General features: G+C 40.3%; 1 protein-coding gene across 1 annotated transcript in view; it reads right to left on the reverse strand.

Moving 5' to 3' along the window:
* Positions 1-18,016, reverse strand: part of PLCXD3 (phosphatidylinositol specific phospholipase C X domain containing 3) — a 141,312-nt gene that overhangs the window by 115,178 nt on the left and 8,118 nt on the right. The gene's annotated exons all lie outside the window — the stretch shown is intronic.

Here is an 18,016-nt window from a genome sequence, read left to right on the forward strand (position 1 = left end):
TTCTCAACAGAGCCCTGTAGCCTGCAAGTAGGACCAGGAAAACCTCTGAAATTTAAAGTGACAAGCTACAATTTCAGCACAGTTTTTAAAATATACCACAATGGCTGTTTTAGCTTACACACTAAAGCCCTGATTCAGCAAAATATTAAAGTATTTAAATGTTTTGCTCAATTAGGGCATTAATCATTTGGGGCCAGATTGTAAACTGTCAACTCCTAGTGGTGGGTAGTTATTTGCCACATGAGTAGTCCCACCAATGGGATTACTCGTGTCAGTAACTGCTCCCCAGTGGCAGTCATAGGTTTACAATCTGGCCCTTAATGAGCAAGGACAGCTGCGTAATTATTGGCCTCTTATTCAATTAAGGCTCAACTCAGCACAGAATAGTCACAGCTTTGGCCCATGTAGAAAAACTCCAAGGTCACTAATCTTGGCCCTCAACCAGACTGAGTTACTCAGCACAAAACTTGACCTGGGAGCAGAATCACTTTCTGGCAGAAAGTAAGATGCCTCCTGAAGACAGCAGGTCTGTGCTAGACAAGTCATATTAAAGCATTCTCTCCTACTCTCACTCAGACTTTTTATACTGAGTCAGCAAGATAAAAATTCCCTTGCCTTCTGCACTATTAGGATGAGTTTTTTTAAAGGGAATAGTTGCTGTAGTTCAATGATTTGTATTATCTGTCCTCCACTCATGCATATTTCTCTCTCTCTCAGTCAGAGACAGGCACAGAGTGGTCAATCTCTAAATTAATTCCTTAAAAGATTTTTTGCCAGCAGGTGACCTCATTCTGACTGAAGGTAATAGGACACTGAGCAATATTCTTCCTTTTTTTAAAAACATAGTCTAAGAACATTCCAAGAAAAGTTTTCTCTTACTAATAATGATGGTTTATTTTCCTGTCAGTCACATTTAAATAGTCTCATTCCTGGAGGCAGAGTGATGCTCAGTGGAGTCTGACATTGTCACAGATAATTATATTCCAGATTCAGGATAGCTAAACAGATCCATATGATCCAGAGAAGAGAAAGTCAGCTGGAGAAAACTGAAAGAGCATTGGAAGACTGACTAGGGTGAGGTTGATGTCAGGGAAGAACTTCTAAAAGGCTGGATAAATGTAGTTGGGTTTCAGATAAGGATCCAAATGGAATACTTGGAATCTATAGTTACTCTGAATGAGGTATATTGAAGAATCACTAAGTATCAACTTGGATTTCTTAGAGATGAGAATTGAAGAAAAAAAAATCTGTTGGGTCATCTAGTGCATATACTTACCAAATGCAATAAGTCCTTATTTTGTGTTTACCAGTGTTTTGTGCTATCCAGTTTTACAGGAACTAAGCAATGCTGCTTCCACCACTTCCCTGGAGAGACTATTACACCTAACACTTCTCCTTGTCAGCATATTTTCCTGATCAGAGTAGAGTTTAACTGTCATTACTGAACAGAATTCTATTAAAAAGAAGTTTAAACAACAAAGTATGATTGGGAGAATGGGCGACTCTCAGAAGTTCTTTTTAAATGTGATCTCACACTCTGGAAGGATATTCCTCCAAAATATAAAATATTGTAATGGCTTTATACTCACATTAGTGGGGGGCAGCACACAGGAGGAGAAGCAAGGTGGTTGTCTGTGCCAAACAGTAGAAAAAGCATAATGGAAACAAACTAAAATGCATTCCGATTAGGTATTCCTTTTGTGTTTTTAGAATGCTGCAAGTTAGGGAAACTATGACATTTTTGTTCATATAAAAACAATTGGAAGGAAAAGGCATGCCCTTCATCTGTCTCAAGAAAAGTTTATTTTCCAATTTATTAAACTCCCCTATTGACACTTCCAGGGGCATGGTCAAAATATAAAAAACAGATGCAATTAAATCTTCAAATGACAGTGTCAAACAAAACACTCTTCCCATCAGACAAAAACCTGACAGATGACCTTCATGCTGCATTGCCAGGCTAACAAACACTGGAGCAGCAAATTCCAAAGGAGAGGTAAAATCAGCAGCACAGTGCTAACATTGGCAGCTGCCTAGCACCCAGAGTGTCCTGGAAAAGGACAAGCTGGACTGAGAGGAGTCCAAAGAAGAAGTTCCTCTGGGCTGTGGCAGTGCTGCAGAAGGCTGAGAAAATTACATTCTTCTTTTGAAGCAATGAAAGGATGATGGATATGAACAGGAAGTGGCTATTGCTGGAGCTGGGTTCCCACTACTTGACCAGGATGTCATGCATGTGGGGGAAACTAGGGCTTCAGTCTAGATAATTCTCATATGTCCTCTCCAAATATGTAGGTCCAGCTGTGCACATCTGAATTAGACAGGCACAGTATTGCCAGCTACCAACCCCAAGTATTCAAAAGTCCTGAGCGAGGCCCCTGAATCATGAGATTTAATGAAAAAGAATACATGTTGGCTCCTTTTTATTTGCTTTCTGGATTTTGAGTCTTTGGGGTTTACATTTTCAAGCTGTCCTCTGCAACGGGCCGTTATTTCTTAGGGGGGAAAATTCCTCAGTATCCGTCGCCCTTTTCAAGAATGCAACCCGACGTATACTGGGGACCCCCTGTACCACATACCTCTCTGGCCCAAGATTTGCAGCCCACCAATTTAGTATCCATTTACACCAATTAACATTCCCATCATGTTTGATGAAGACTGCCCCATCAGCAACTGGCACATTGATATGGGCTGTGGAACTCCCGCCTTTAGTTGAAGAACTTTGACATTTTGAGAAAAAAAATTAAAACACTGTCTGGCCTTTGGTCACCACTACGCTCCATAGGCACTTTTTGTACTTTGTAATACAGAATCTGAATATTTTCTGACACTATTTAACTATACAGATTATACTGAATTAAGGTTTACAGAGCCATTTTGTGTGACTGCCAGAACACCAGTTACATGCTAGAGCTATAATAGAAGAAAAAACTATTGTCTTCTACTAAACATTGATTGCAGATAAAAGTGGCCCAGCAATTTAAAACCAAAAAGTACATTACTTATTAAAGCTTCACTTTGTTTTTACAAAATATATTACAGGAATTATTTAAAGGTTAGAGTAGTTCAGTTGCCTCTAACCTCTCCTTTTTAAAATCACGAGTACGTTTTGCAATCCAATAAATCTCCTAGCCTCCCTTGCAACAACATCTCAGCTAATCTGCACTGTCTTGTCTGAGTGCGATGTGCAGAGGGGAGTAGAGTCTGGAACCTGTCCAGTGGAAAATATTTATTCAACTTTCTGAAAAGATTTTATCTGATGGTTTACTCATCCAGAGAGTATGTAAACCAGTCAGATTTTACATTAGGTAAGGAAAAGATTAAATGTCTTTTATCACTAGTGGGGATATTAAACCAGGTGACTAGGCATCTGAAAATTGTTCCATTAGTTGGCTTTAGGTTAAATTACCAGAAAACCATCATGTGATTTAAAGCCAGAAATTTAAAGAAGACAGAATTTGTACTTTTAAAAAGATTAAAAACATATTTAGTTTCATATTGAAATAAATGTCAGCTCTTACATGGATTTATCATTCTACTCAACTCCAGGTGGAGGGGCATTTAAGCAATAGTGACCCATTTAGGAAACTTTGGGCCTGATCTTATGAAATGCTGAGCACCCTCAATTCCTACAGAAGCTGAGAGCACAGAGTATCTATCAGGAATGAGGCCTTTCATCTGTTGCACAATAATCTATTAGGGGAGAAATATCCTTAGCTTTTCCTCAAGTCCTAAAAGACAATTATCTGACAGGTAGAGAACATCTGAGAAAGGGATGATTATTGCTATTATAAATGTAAAAGTTACAGTTTGATTTAAATATCCTTCCATATAACTAAACAAAACAGAAATAATTATTGTTTCCTCATTTCATACAACCCACTGCTTTTTAGAGCACAACATTTATTCTGCTACCTAGCTATACCCAATTATGAAATTGCATTCTTGCTATAGAAATCCTAACCATGACCTCGGTGATTTGATCTGAAAAGATTTGTAGCACCATTACAAAATTATGCCTCTGGAACATATGCATTTGTACATGAAAATATATCCATGAGCTGTTCCTCACCAAAACCCCTGGAGCAGCGGTTCTCAAACTGCGGGTTGGGACCCCAAAGTGGGTGGTGACCCCATTTTAATTGGGTCTCCAGGGCTGGCATTTAGACTTTCTGGGGTCCGGGACCAAAGCCTGAGCCCCACTGCCCAGGGCCAAAGCTGAAGCCCAAGCCCCACCGCCTCGGGCTGGAGCCTGAGGGCTTCAGACCTGGGTGGCAGGGCTCAGGTTACAGGCACCCTCCCCCCCATAAGGCTGAAGCTCTTGGGCTTCGACTTTGGTCCCCGCCCAGGGTGGTGGGGCTCAGGCTTTGGCTTTTCCTGGGTGGGGGAGACAGAGGGGCTGAGGCTTTGGTCCCCCTCCTGGGGTCATGTAGTAATTTTCATTGTCAGAAGGAGTTCACGGTGCAATGAAGTTTGAGAACTGCTGCGAGTAGAGGAATCTACCAATGATTCCAATTACTGACTTGCTACTTGAGGAGAGGGGGGAAAAAGTGTTACATTGCATTTGTTTCCACTGATTTATTCCTGTCATGACAATATTTCTATATAACTGACTGCTGAGTTCTTTGACACTACAGATGTATTCCAGCTAAAGATACGCCCAAACCAAAATCCCTAATCATAGGTCAACAGATAATCCTGCTTCCAAACATGCCCTAAATACTAGGAAAGTTTAGGCTGAAATCCAATCTTTACAACTTAGATTCATCTCTCTTTCAAAAATATGTTCCTGTGCAGAGACTCACGAATTTCAATGGGCTCCAGGCTGGAATGAAGGACTGAACATGAGGATATATTTGCAGGACAGGACTCTAAAATTATAACGCTTTTGAACACAGAACGAACTAGAATAGAGGTTATTCTCACTGGAACAGATGGCCTATTAAATCTAAGCAGTGTATAATCAAAAGTGTCTTAAAAGCAGAAACCAAATTATATTTAATTAAAAGCAGGAAGACACCCCTCCTCCTCTCCCCTCCACCCCCCATAGTCATTAGTGTGTTCAACATAATGAATAAGACTTTTCAATAGAAACAGCTCTCTGCAAAGCCATGGTTGTAATTTCCATAACCTTAACTTGTTTGCTTTGTATAAGTAGGATATTATTGTTATTATATGGTGCATAATTTAAGAGCTCAAAATGATGCATGTGTGACAATACAAACAAAAATATTTTCTATGAAAGGTATGATACAACTTTACAAAGTTACAATACACAATTACAATTGCAGAGTTACATAGTAGGAGAGGAAAAGAGGAGTTTGGATGCACAGACAAAAGAGTAAAGATGTTTTCAGCCATGGTTTGGAAGGAGATGGGAAGTCAATGAGGTAGCAAGACAGGAATAATACCTGTCAACATTAGTGAGATTTTATGGAGGGTCGGAGAAGAAGCCAATTCTATTGGAACTAAGTCAGCAAGTAGGGACTGGACAGAGACAGAGATGCATTAAATAGGCAGCTCTTATTTAAAAGTAAGGTAGTTCTGAATCAGAGCTGACAGTAGATGGGGAGCTAATGAAGGAGGCTAAGGTTGTTCTGCTTTTTTAGGAGGAAGTCTGAGGAGGCAGGCATCATCATTCAGAGCATGCTGGAGTCTGGAGAGCTGAGACTCAGAGAGACCATTGAGAAGGGAGATTAATAGCGAAGGCAACAGAAAAATAAGCCCTAGCTCAGGATTTCAGCAGAGGTGGAAATTGAGGCAATGGTGAAAAGGAGAGGTGTTGACAGACTGTTTTACAAACAGGGCAGACGTGACAAGAGTACAAGAACAAAGCGAACAAGGTTACAGTTAGTAGAAACAAAAGGGAGGGGAAAAAAGGGTCAAGGAAGCAGAATTATTTTTGAAGATGATCATTCATTTATTGTCTTGAAACAAGAAAGCACTTCCCTGTGGCAAGAGGAAATTAAGACAAAATCATAGCATGGACTGGAAATAAAGGAATGATAACATATCAGAAATATATGTATAGCTTTATCACCTCAGTGCAAGAATGGTAGTTAACATTAAAGGTAAGAATAAGAGGGAAAACTATGTACATGTCAAATTTAAAATTCTAAAAATGTATGCATTATCTGCTTTTCAAGCTGAAAGGGAAACAACATCTGAACAGTATTTAGTAGCTGATTTCCCCCCCCCCCCTCCATTCTTTGAATATCTCAAAAATGGCTCAACAATTTTTCTAAAAAAAAAAAAAAAAAATCCAAGAAGTTTCCTCACTTGGCTGAGAAATGTCCATCCATGAAGTAAAATTCTCCAACAGGTAGAAGACACTAATATAAAGGACTGGAATTAAAGTGTCATCTGAAACAGAGCTACAGCGCTGTTCATGAAATGCTACAGAATGTATAAAACCAAGTAAAATACAGCTATAATAATACAGGCGGCCTGTTCAATGAAGAGCTGAATTAGGCATAAGAACAGCCATACTGGGTCAGACCAAAGATCCATCTAGCCCAGTATCCTGTCTTCTGAAAGTGGCCAATGCCAAGTGACCCAGAGGGAATGAACAGAACAGGTAATCAAGTCATCCATTCCATCATCCATTCCCAGCTTCTGGAAAGCAGAGGCTAGGGACACCATCCCTGCCCATCCTGGCTAATAGCTAGTGATGGACCTATCCTCCATGAACTTATCTAGTTCTTTTTTGAACCTTGTTACAATCTTGGCCTTCACAACATCCTCTGGCAAGGAGTTCCACAGATTGATAGTGCACTGTGTGAAAAAAATACTTCCTTTTATTTGTTTTAAACCTCTGCCTATTAATTTCATTTGGTGACCCCTAGTTCTTGTGTCATGAAAACGCGTAAATAACACTTCCTTATTTACTTTCTCCACACCAGTCATGATTTTATAGACCTAAATCATATTCGCCCTTAGTCATCTCTTTTCCAAGCTGAAAAGTCCCAGTCTTATTAATCTCGCCTCATATGGAAGCCATTCCATACCCCTAATCATTTTTGTTGCCCTTTTCTGAACCTTTTCCAATTCCAGTATAACTTTTTTGAGATGGGGCGACCACATCTGCACGCAGTATTCAAGATGTGGGCATACCATGGATTTATATATAGAGGCAATATGATATTTTTGTCTTATCATATGTCCCTTTCTTAATGATTCCCAACATTCTGTTCGCTGTTTTGCCTGCCACTGCACATTGAGTGGATGTTTTCAGAGAACTATCCACAATGACTCCAAGATCTCTTTCTTGAGTGGTAACTGCTAATTTAGACCCCATAATTTTCATATGTATAGTCGGGATTATGTTTTCCAATGTGCATTACTTTGCATTTATCAACATTGAATTTCATCTGCCATTTTGTTGTCCAGTCACCCAGTTTTCTGAGATCCTTTTGTAGCTCTTTGCAGTCTGTTTGGGACTTAAGTATCTTGAGTAGTTTCATATCATCTGCCAATTTTGCCAATTACTGTTTACCCTCCTTTTTCCAGATCATTTATGAATATGTTGAACAGGACTAGGCCCAGTACAGACCCCTGGAGACCCCCACTATTTACCTCTCTCCATTCTGAAAACTGACTATTTATTCCTACCCTTTGTTTCCGATCTTTTAATCAGTTACCGATCCCTGGGCACCACACTTTAGGAAAGATGTGGACAAATTGGAGAGAGTCCAGAGGAGGAGAACAAAAGTGATAAAAGGTTTAGAAAACCTGATCTATAAGGACAGGTTAAAAAAACTGAGCATGTTTAATCTTCAGAAAAGACAACTTGAGGGCAGACCTGATAGTCTTCAAATATGTTAAGGACTGTAATAAAGAGTATGGAGAACAATTGATCTCCTTGTGCACTGAAGGTAGGACAAGTAGTAATCAGTTTAATCTGCAGCAAAAGATTTAAGCTGAATATTAGGAAAAAAAATCTTAACTATAAAAGGATAGTTAAGCACTGGAACAGGTTTCTATGGGAGATTGTGGAATCCCCGTCAGAGGTTTTTAAGAACAGGTTCGATCAGGGATAGGCAACCTATGGCACAGGTGTCAAAGGAGGCACACAAGCTGATTTTCAGTGGCACTCTCACTGCCCGGGTCCTGGCCACTGGTCTGGGGGGTTCTGCATTTTAATTTAATTTTAAATGAAGCTTCTTAAACATTTTAAAAACCTTATTTTACATACAATAGTTTAGTTATACATTACAGACTTATAGAAAGAGACCTTCTAAAAACATTAAAATGTATTACTGGCACGCGAAACCTTAAATTAGAGTGAATAAATGAAGACTCGACACACCACTTCTGAAAGGTTGCTGACCCCTGGGTTAGACAAACACCTGTCAAGAATGGTCTTAGGTATACATGGTCCTGCCTCAATGCAGGGGGCTGGACTAGATCAGTGGTTCTCAACCAGGGGTACATGAACCCATCTAGATGTGTCTAGTTTTACAATGGCTACATAAAAAGCACTAGCAAGGTCAGTACAAACCAAAATTTCATACAGACAACAACTTGTTTATTCTGCTCTATGTACTTACATTGAAATGTAAGTATGATATTTATATTCCAATTGATTTATTTTATAATTATATGGTGAAGATTAGAAAATAAGCAATTTGTCAGTAACAGTGTGCTGTGACACTTTTGTATTTTTATGTCAGATTTTGTAAGCAAGTAGTTATTTAAATGAGGTGAAACTTGGTGTACACAAGACAGGTCAGACTCCTGAAAGGGGTTCAGTAGCCTGGAAAGGTTGACAGCCACTGGACTAGATGACCTCTCAAGGTCCCTTCCAGCCCTACATTTTTATGATTCTGTAAATTCTGACGACACGTTATTAAATCATAAGATATTTTTAGAGCATTTTTATAAAGGAGCGTTTCTTATCCTCTCTACTTGTGAAGCCACAAATGTAACTGTGCAAGACTTGGAGTAGTGGAAAATGTAGCTCTGAAATTGAGGAGCCTTTGCTTTCTGTGTACTGCATCTTTTTTCTCTCAGCTCTTTCCTCCTGTGCCCCTATACTCTAAATCCCATAATTGCTGCCAAATTTCTCATGTTGGTACACGGAGCTCTCAGGACAAAATGGCTACTAAACTAGGTACATAATGTTTGTATGCAGAAGTTTAAAAAGAGCAGGTCACAAAATAAAAAGAATGAAATTTCGTGCACATACAATTCAATACAGATATGTTTAACACTACTCTAAAATAGCCTATTAAAAACATAATAGCATCACAGCATTAAAGAGAAAGACTTTAAGGCTAGAAGGAACCATTGTAAGTATCTCATCTGACCTCCAGCATAACACAGGCCAGGAGACTTCCCTGAATTAATTGCTGCTTCAAGTTCAATTGCTGTGCTTGAACTAGAGCATCTCTTTTAGAAATAGATCTAATTATAATGTAAAAAAATTCAATGATGGAGAACCCACTACAATCTTTAAGTTTTTCCAGTGGTTAATTACCCTTACTATTAGAAATTTACCCCTTATTTCTAATTTCAATTTGTCTAGCTTCAGCTTCCAGCATTGCATCTTGTTATGTTTTTGTCTGCTACACTGAAGAGCCCTTAATCATCAAATTTCAGTTCCCCGTGTAGTTATTCATAGACTGATCAAGATGCCTTTTAATCTTCTCTTTGATATGCTAAATAGGTTGACCTCCTGGAGTCTCTCACTATCATTCACATTTTCCAATCTTTTTCTCATTCTTGTGGCTCTTCTCTGAATTCGCTCCAATTTGTCAAAATCCTTCTCGAAGGTGGTCTCGTGTTCCCAGTGAGAAGCCACGGTGACATATTTAGCACTATCCACATAGATTTAAGGTGTGAAGTGCGTCACAGCTGGCTAATCTCAAGATGACATGGATGAGGGTAGCAAGGTCTGTACCTGCTAAAAAAAGGTTCAACCTCCAGGTGTGACAGAAGAAAAATAGAACAGTCCCGGCCACCCATGAGCCCCTATCATTCAAGAGCAGCTGAAGACTTCACACTGTGTACTTGAGTTACCAACATCAGGCACGCACTCTCAGAAGGGAGGTATATAGACACCACCGTATAAATCTTAAACATGTAACTAATGCAGGACCAAATATTGCTCATGCCAGGTTTAAGTCCAGACTAATTTTGGTGGGAAGGTTACACAATCTGGGGGATAGGGTAGAACAGGAAAGATCTTGTGATGGGTTAGTTTGAAGGCAGCTCAGAGATTCAGAATATTAGATGGAGCTCAAGAGAGATAGATTAATAAGCAGAGTGCAGGTGAGATGGTCAAAGCTACATGACAAATTAATTTATCCCATGACTAGCACCTCTGCATTGTATGTGTGTACGTGCAATACCTCAAGTCACATTAAAACTAGCTACACGTTCACTGATGGTATGTGCATATAATCAGTGGGTGATTTCTTAAGGGCATGCTTTCTACTGCTGAAAGCTTACTTTGTTGCATAACATTTCTATCCAGGACCCAGATGATAAGCTTTGGGCACACTGATATTGAATTAATAGGTACAATATTTAATCTACGCCTGTTGGTTTGCAGACACAAAGATTCAAACCACCACCACCTAGACTGGTTATCTAAAAGTATTCTTTATGCTGGCATTATCAAAGGCAGAGAAAGTGAGCTAAATTACTTTTTTTTAAAAAAAACAGGAACAAAGTCAATTTTACTTTCTCTTTACTACCAAAGACGACAGAGTTGTTTTGGAAACAGACTTATAACTTTAGCTGGGTGGATCTTCTAATATGAAAGGTAAATTAACAGTATCAGAGGAGGTATAAACTAGGACAGACTCAGAGGAATATATCCATTCAGTGTGCTCCATGCAGTTACCAACAGGAGATTAAATGTGCATCTGTTGCTTTCCAGTAGTTTATGAGATTATTTTCACCATTATTACAAGTTGCAAGTTCCCTCTCCTGGGGATAACACTTGTGGAAAATTATAATTAGATATGTTAGCACAGAGCCTTTCAGAACAAAATAGATATAGACTTCACAGCAAAATGCTGGAGGAAACACCATGGTTTAGGGGATCATCTTAATATTTGCTGGGATCATCCTAAATTGAAAGATTTCTGGTTGTTAGAAAGTTGACCCAACAGTTATTTCAGGGATATCTCCCCTAGTTTACCATTACTGTGGTGTTAGAGAAGTGTCCTGATTTTAGGAAATCAAACAGATACCCAGTTAGAATTATTGAGACTGCAGCCAGCTAATGTATTTAAACAAGGTAGTGGCAAAATCTAATACCGACTCTAGGAGTGTGATTGACAAGAATTTAAGTAGTGAAAAATTGAATGAATCACTCCATATATTAGATTAAAAAGTGACAGAGCAAATGTGATAACCTTGTAAAAGATAACTAATAAACAATTATCGTAACAAACTATACTGCCTCAAATCTGATTGAATACATCTGTAAAATAGTTTGTTGAAGGGAAACAACAGTTATAGACATGCCTATGCAATTAGCACATTGCTTGTATACAGTGTTTGGAACTGGAGACAATGAGAAATTGTACTGATACTTGCTACCAAACAAACAGGTTTCCTGTTATATTGGAGCATCTTTTGTATTGGATAAGTTATGATAAATCTATTAGGAAAGTGAATATAATGTTAAACTAATACTTTGCTTCTTGTGACAACAGCATAGGAATAAATATTCAGGCTCTAAATTAAACTTTAATCTGCTCTGCTGTTTAAAATCATTACTTCTCCAGCTGCCAAAGTAGTTTAGGTCCAAACGGAAAGAATAAAACCACCTCTATTTACTAGAAAATGAAGACAGGAGAGAAATAAATAGGAGTTGCAAGAGATATTACATTTTGATTTCCTAAGACTTAAGGATTCACAAGTTTAAAAACCAGGAAGATTTGTAGTTTTTGCATCTGCACATTTCCTTACATAGTGGAAGTACACCTGTCCAAATAGTTAATAGACTAACAGTTATGTGCACTTAGATTTAAGTGTTAAAATGTGTATGTACTGGGAAGAATTTGTAAGATGGCAATATGAGTTCCTTGAAGTTAATTTCTTCTCAATGAAGTCTTATGTTTGACTTTCAAGTAAAGCCTATGCAGCGTCATAGCAGCCATGCTGGTCCCAGGATATTAGAGAGCCAAGGTGAGAGAAGTAATATCTTTGATTGGAGCAACTTCTGTTGGTGAGAGAAAGCTTGTCTCTCTCACCAACGGATGTTGCTCCAATAAAAGATATTACTTCTCCCCCCCTTGGCTCTTTGAAGCCTGTCAGTTAGGGAAATAACTTCATGGAAATAAATGTTGGCTACAATATCATCAGCAGATATGATGATTACAATTGTGGTAGTAGCTAAGTGTGCTAAGCTCTTTCTAAACACTAAGGAATACACATAGGCATTGATCCACAAACATACTTAGGCACCGAAACTCCAGACATAGGGCTTGGCTACACTTACAAATTTGCAGCGCTGCAGCAGGGTGTGAAAACACACCCTCTCCAGTGCTGCAAATTGCGGCGCTGCAAAGCGCCAGTGTGGTCGCTGTACGTTATTCCCCACAGGGAGGTGGAGTACGGACAGCGCTAGGAGAGCTTTCTCCCAGCGCTGGCACTTTGACTACACTTAGCGCTTCAAAGCGCTGCCACGGCAGCGCTTTGAAGCGCTAAGTGTAGCCAAAGCCATAGATGCCTAAATCCCAGTTTTAGGTAGGGTTGCCAATTTTGGTTGGATGTATTCCTGGAGGTTTCATCACATGACAATCTTTAATTCCTGGAGATCCCAGGACAATCCTAGAGAGCTGGCAACCTTGTTTTATGCTACACTGCAATCCACAAAACTCCCACTCAGCTACCTCTAACTCTGTAGGTGCCTAAATTTTCAGGGTGAAAATTCCCTTGGTACCTAACTTTCTGGTTCTGGGCATGCACACTGCTGCCTCCCTGTAGCATCCAGATGCCTGTCTCCCAGAGAGGGCCATGAATCAAGAGAAGATAGGCAGCCACAGGCCTGTCTTGTTCACGGGGCTCCAATCTGGCAGGCATACAGAGGCTGCCTATCAGATTACATTGCATTCTGATTAGGGTAGTGCCCACATTATTGCTTTTATCCTGGTGGTTAGAGCACTCGCCTGCAATTTGGGAGACTCAAGTTCAATTCCCCCCTCTCTGCCTTGGGGGAGAGGGGAAGAGGAGGTGACCCCTGTTCAAAGCCTATGTCTCTCAGGAGGTTGTGATCCCTGAATCTGTCCTGTTGCAGTTATTTCACTATGGATCAGTAATTAATCATTTGAGGAGGGAGACTGAACCCTGGGTCTCCCCCCTTGAGATGGGTGCCCCACGTACTATGCTACAGCGTCACTCTCTCTATGGCCTAATGACTAAGTCTTTATACAGAGTGGAACAACTTCAACAGGAAAGACTGTGGGAGGCCCACATCAGAACATCCCATAGCTCAGTGGCAGGAGACCTGGATTCAAATCCTGTCTCCTCATCAGAGGAGGGAACTGAACTCACATCCCAGCTGACTTCTGTAACCACTGGCCTAAAAGATGTAAAATGAGCAGCAGTGGCACCACCTCCAGCAGCTTTGCAGGGTGTGAAGTAAGCATGAACTTGTTCTCACAAGAAATTACTTAAGCTACCTGACTTCAAGAGAAGAGTTCCCAAGTGTGGATTGCAAGCAGAAGTAGGTGCCTCCCGGCAGCCTGGACTTCCAAACTAAACTCTGTGAGAGGGTGCTCCCTCAGCTCTCTGATGTGCCACATGGCCTAGCCAGTTTCCATCATCTGAAAAACACACCCAAGATGTTTGCCTTTCATAATATGTACCTTTTACCAAACAGTTCTTCTGCAAAACCAGACATGATACAGGCATATTGCAGCTGCTTTCCATACACTTTACCTTGCAAGCTCCTCCCCCTAGCTTCCTGTTTCTTCTACATATATCCTCCCCATTCTATCATTAGGTCACCATCCTGGCACTCATAATCCCCCAACAGAAAGTGGCTAACTGCCTCCAGCTGGACCTACAACCTTCTTCATGCCACAGCTAGCCCTGTCACATACTTCCCTCCCTACTTCAACTGAGACCTTTTCTTGCCTCCTAGGGGTCATCTTCACTGCTTAAGCCCTACTCTCTTTATGGGGTTTGAGTTCTAATGGGATGACTTCTGCCTTTTCAGACCAGCCTCCCATGGGCCACTGGTGAGGGTTTCTTGCCTTCTACCAACAAAAAGTACACTTTAAGGATGGATTTTTCCACCACAGCTTTGTCTCAGCCCATAGGTCATAGCTAGTTACACCCCACTGACCATAACTGCTTTCTTTTGCCCCTGGCTTGTAAACAACCAAGTAAGTCACCCCTCCAGAGCTGCAATACCTTGGTCTCTGTCCTCCTCTGTCTTATCTTGTCCCTGACTCAGGACTCTCAGAGTAAGTTTGCCCATGGAGGCCTCATTATTAGGACCCTTCTGCCTCTCTGCAGCATACCCTCTTTCTCAGGCCCTGCCTACAGTTTGTTCCTCCTGGGAGTCAGCCAAGCCTCTGCCCTCCTTCTCCTATAGGTCTCCCTGCTCTAGTATTTCCAGATCCACTGCCCCCTTCTCAAAAAATTTTCTCCACCACAACCACCCAAGTCCTTGTTAATATATGTCTAAGGTGCTTTTGTACTATCCCTGGAGGGTCTCCCCCTCCATCTTTTGTCCTTCTCAAGGGAAAAAGAGCCCAGTCCATGCCAATCAAGACTGCACTGGGTAATGACTTTATTACTCATGCTCTCTGCCACTTAAGTTTTCCTTCCACCTCCACTGGGAGGACAGGCAGACAGTAAGTTTTCTCTTCTCCCTGCATACAGTGGATGGTTATCGTCACCCCTCTCTGTTGCCACTACAGTTTAACCAAGCAGCTTGTCTTTCACCTCTTATACCTTTTATTCCACAGTTCTTCTGCAAAGAGAACATGACACTAGCCTATTGCAGCAGGGGCTTTCCACAGTTTCTTTCCTTTGTACAGCTAACTTTATAGGTATATCTCCATATATTATTATATCATAGAACTGAAAGGGATCCTGAAAGGTTGCTGAGTCCAGCCCCCTGCCTTCCCTAGCAGGACCACATACTGATTTTGCCCCAGATCCCTAAGTTGCCCCTTCAAGGATTGAACTCACAACCCTAGGTTTAGCAGGCCAATGCTCCAACCACTGAGCTAACCCTCCCCGTCTCAGCTCTTCCTTTTTGTTTCCTGTTCCTCCTACTTATATCCTTCCAATTACTTCATTAGCCTAGTAACTACCACCCAGGTGCTCATAACCTCCCCCACTCCTCCAACAGAAAGTGGTTAACTGTCTCCAGCTGGGCCTGCAGCCTTCTTCCTGCTACAGTATCATCAGTGATCAGGGTGCTGCTGCTACCACTCTGTCACAGAGGGGCGGGGATTAGGATGCAGCCCTTTCCTCAGCATCTCCCATTGGCTAGTTTAGGTGGCTTCCTGTCTAGTATGCTGGCTTTTGTTCTTAGGTACCTATCTCTCTCCATTCATTGTACAGAAAGCCTAATCCAGACTTCGTGGATCCCATTGTTGTTCTAGTGATTTCCAAGGTGCCTAAAAGTTAGGCATTGTGACATTGAGCATCATAGTGCTTATGTCCCTGGGCCACAGTTAGGTACCAGGCTTCCTAAAGATACTCCCCTCCCCCCCCCCCGGGTATCATTAGCTAACACCAGCATTTAAGAATTAGAGATTTGGATAACCGGATGTGCTTTGGGATTGTTAATGGTCTATAGGAGAAAAGGACCAAATTTCAGAGGGTTTAATCTTGTGCCAATTATGTCCATGGGAGTTTTGCATTAACTTTAATGAGAGCAGGATCAAGTACATAGTTCTTAAATGAGCAAGAACTCCTTTTGAAATCAATGGGGATTTTGCTCAATTTAAAGACCACAGAATTTGCTCCATAGTTAATATTGGTGCTGTCTGGCACTGTTAGCAGACTCAGCAAAGCAGTCAAAGATCAAACATACATGGAGACTGAAATACCCTCTCGTTCCTAGAAATAGTTATTCCTAAAGAGCGTTGAGGTATGTTAGCAGGGCAGTGGGAGGAAACTTGCATTGTTACTGACTGTGCTGCACCTAACCTCTGGACAAAGCTATAGTAGGAAAATTAGTACCAATTTTACTGCAACATTTCAGCTGCAGTTGCTGAAAAATGGCATGGAATGTCTTAGCACAGATGCCCCCATTAAAATCTTAAGGCTCTTAGTGATGTCAGCCAAGCAACCAGTACCCTTCATGAGTATCAAATGTAATTTAGTATGTATGGAAATAAATGAATTTGATGATCTGCTCAAAACTGACACAAAAATCTCTTTTTAAAAAAAAATCCAAGCTCTGTATTTTGAAGGGAAACTTGGTCTGTAAATGTCCCTATACATTTAAAGTTAGTTAACTTATTTGTCATTATATGCAACACACTGTGACAACAACATTGTGTTTGTTTTTAAATAAAAAGCTATTAACAAAAAATAAGCAAGCTTTTTTTATACAACACAAGCACAATCTGACCTAGTGATGGTCCTTCATAGATTCCTATAACTGGATATTAACGCCAATACCAAAAATGCTGCAGAAGGTAAGCCATTTAGGCATTTTGTATTGTGAAGACAGTGCGAGACTCAGGCAAACACACCACAAAAAACAGAGGCACAAACTGTAAAGAAGAAGAAACTATGATGTTTAAAAACAAAAGCAAAATACAGAGGGACACTAGCAAACAACAGTTGCAATGATATCAGCTTGAAGTATCTTTGACTGGTGATACAAATGTCATAGCACCAGTAGCTGGTGTTTAGGGCTTGCAGGAAATGAGGTACGAAATGTTGACATTTATCATAAGTGTTTACTGGGACACCTAAGAGCCATTATAATTTACATTAGACTGTTAGAGCCCTAGTACAGTACAAAAGGACATATCAGAAAACTTCTCACAAACCAGGTTTCCTGTTAATCCCAGAACCATCAAGTTGATCTAGGTTTACTAACTTGATTAGCATTTCAGACTGCGACACCAATTTGGGCATCATTTTAGTGTATTGTTAAATAGCATCTTTTGATGAAAAAAGAAAAGGAGGTGGAGAACAATTGCTTTAGTAATCATAGCAAATCAGGCACTGTGAGCTATCATTCTTTACCTTATTCGGTTGAGGGACTAGACTGACATTTTACATGAGATGTTTTCGAAATGCTACAGAAAATGAAATCACATATTGAAACTCAGTATTTACTGTCTGCCTCTCTCTCACACATACACACAAAACTGGAATTTTCAGATATGCCCAGGGAATGAATTGCCATTCATTGAAATTCAATGTAAATTGTGCACCTAACTCTCTTAAGCTCCTTTGAAATTCCTAGAATACAAGCTTACTTTACACCAATAGTTATCATGATTTTAAGTGATAGTGCATTTTACTCTTGTATTGCCCTTTTTACTCTGGTAAAGTAACACAAGGAAATGGTATTTCTCAAGGAAGTGTGTGTGTGTGTGTGTGTGTGTGTGTGTGTGTGTGTGTGTGTGTGTGTAAAAGAGAGTCAAATGCTATGAGTCTGTAATTCATTTTACCTACAAAGGTGCATACTGCTCACTTTTCATGAGTAAGAGAACTACCTCCACATACAGACAAAAATGTATTTGTTTGGAATTAGCCATATACAGCAGTAGATAAATATTACGCAGCCAGTGTTCTTGTCTGTACATGGGCAATGCGATGGAATAAGGTACCATAATTTAAGAGAAAGACACAACAGTAGCACAGAGTATGCTAGTTTACCTCCTTAGTAGTTTGCCACCATTCATGTACTATATAGAGAGAAGCGCTATTTTCAGAGTGCTTTACAATTTTCACTCTTTAGCAGTGTTTAAAATCAGTGGATTTATGTCAGTCCATTTACAATGTAATTGCGGCATCAGAATGACTCATTTAGGGAAGACTATCTCCTGCTCTACACTACAGGGTTAGGTTGACC

This window comes from Mauremys mutica, chromosome 6 (assembly GCF_020497125.1).
Source record: "Mauremys mutica isolate MM-2020 ecotype Southern chromosome 6, ASM2049712v1, whole genome shotgun sequence".
NCBI classification, from domain to species: Eukaryota; Metazoa; Chordata; order Testudines; family Geoemydidae; genus Mauremys; species Mauremys mutica.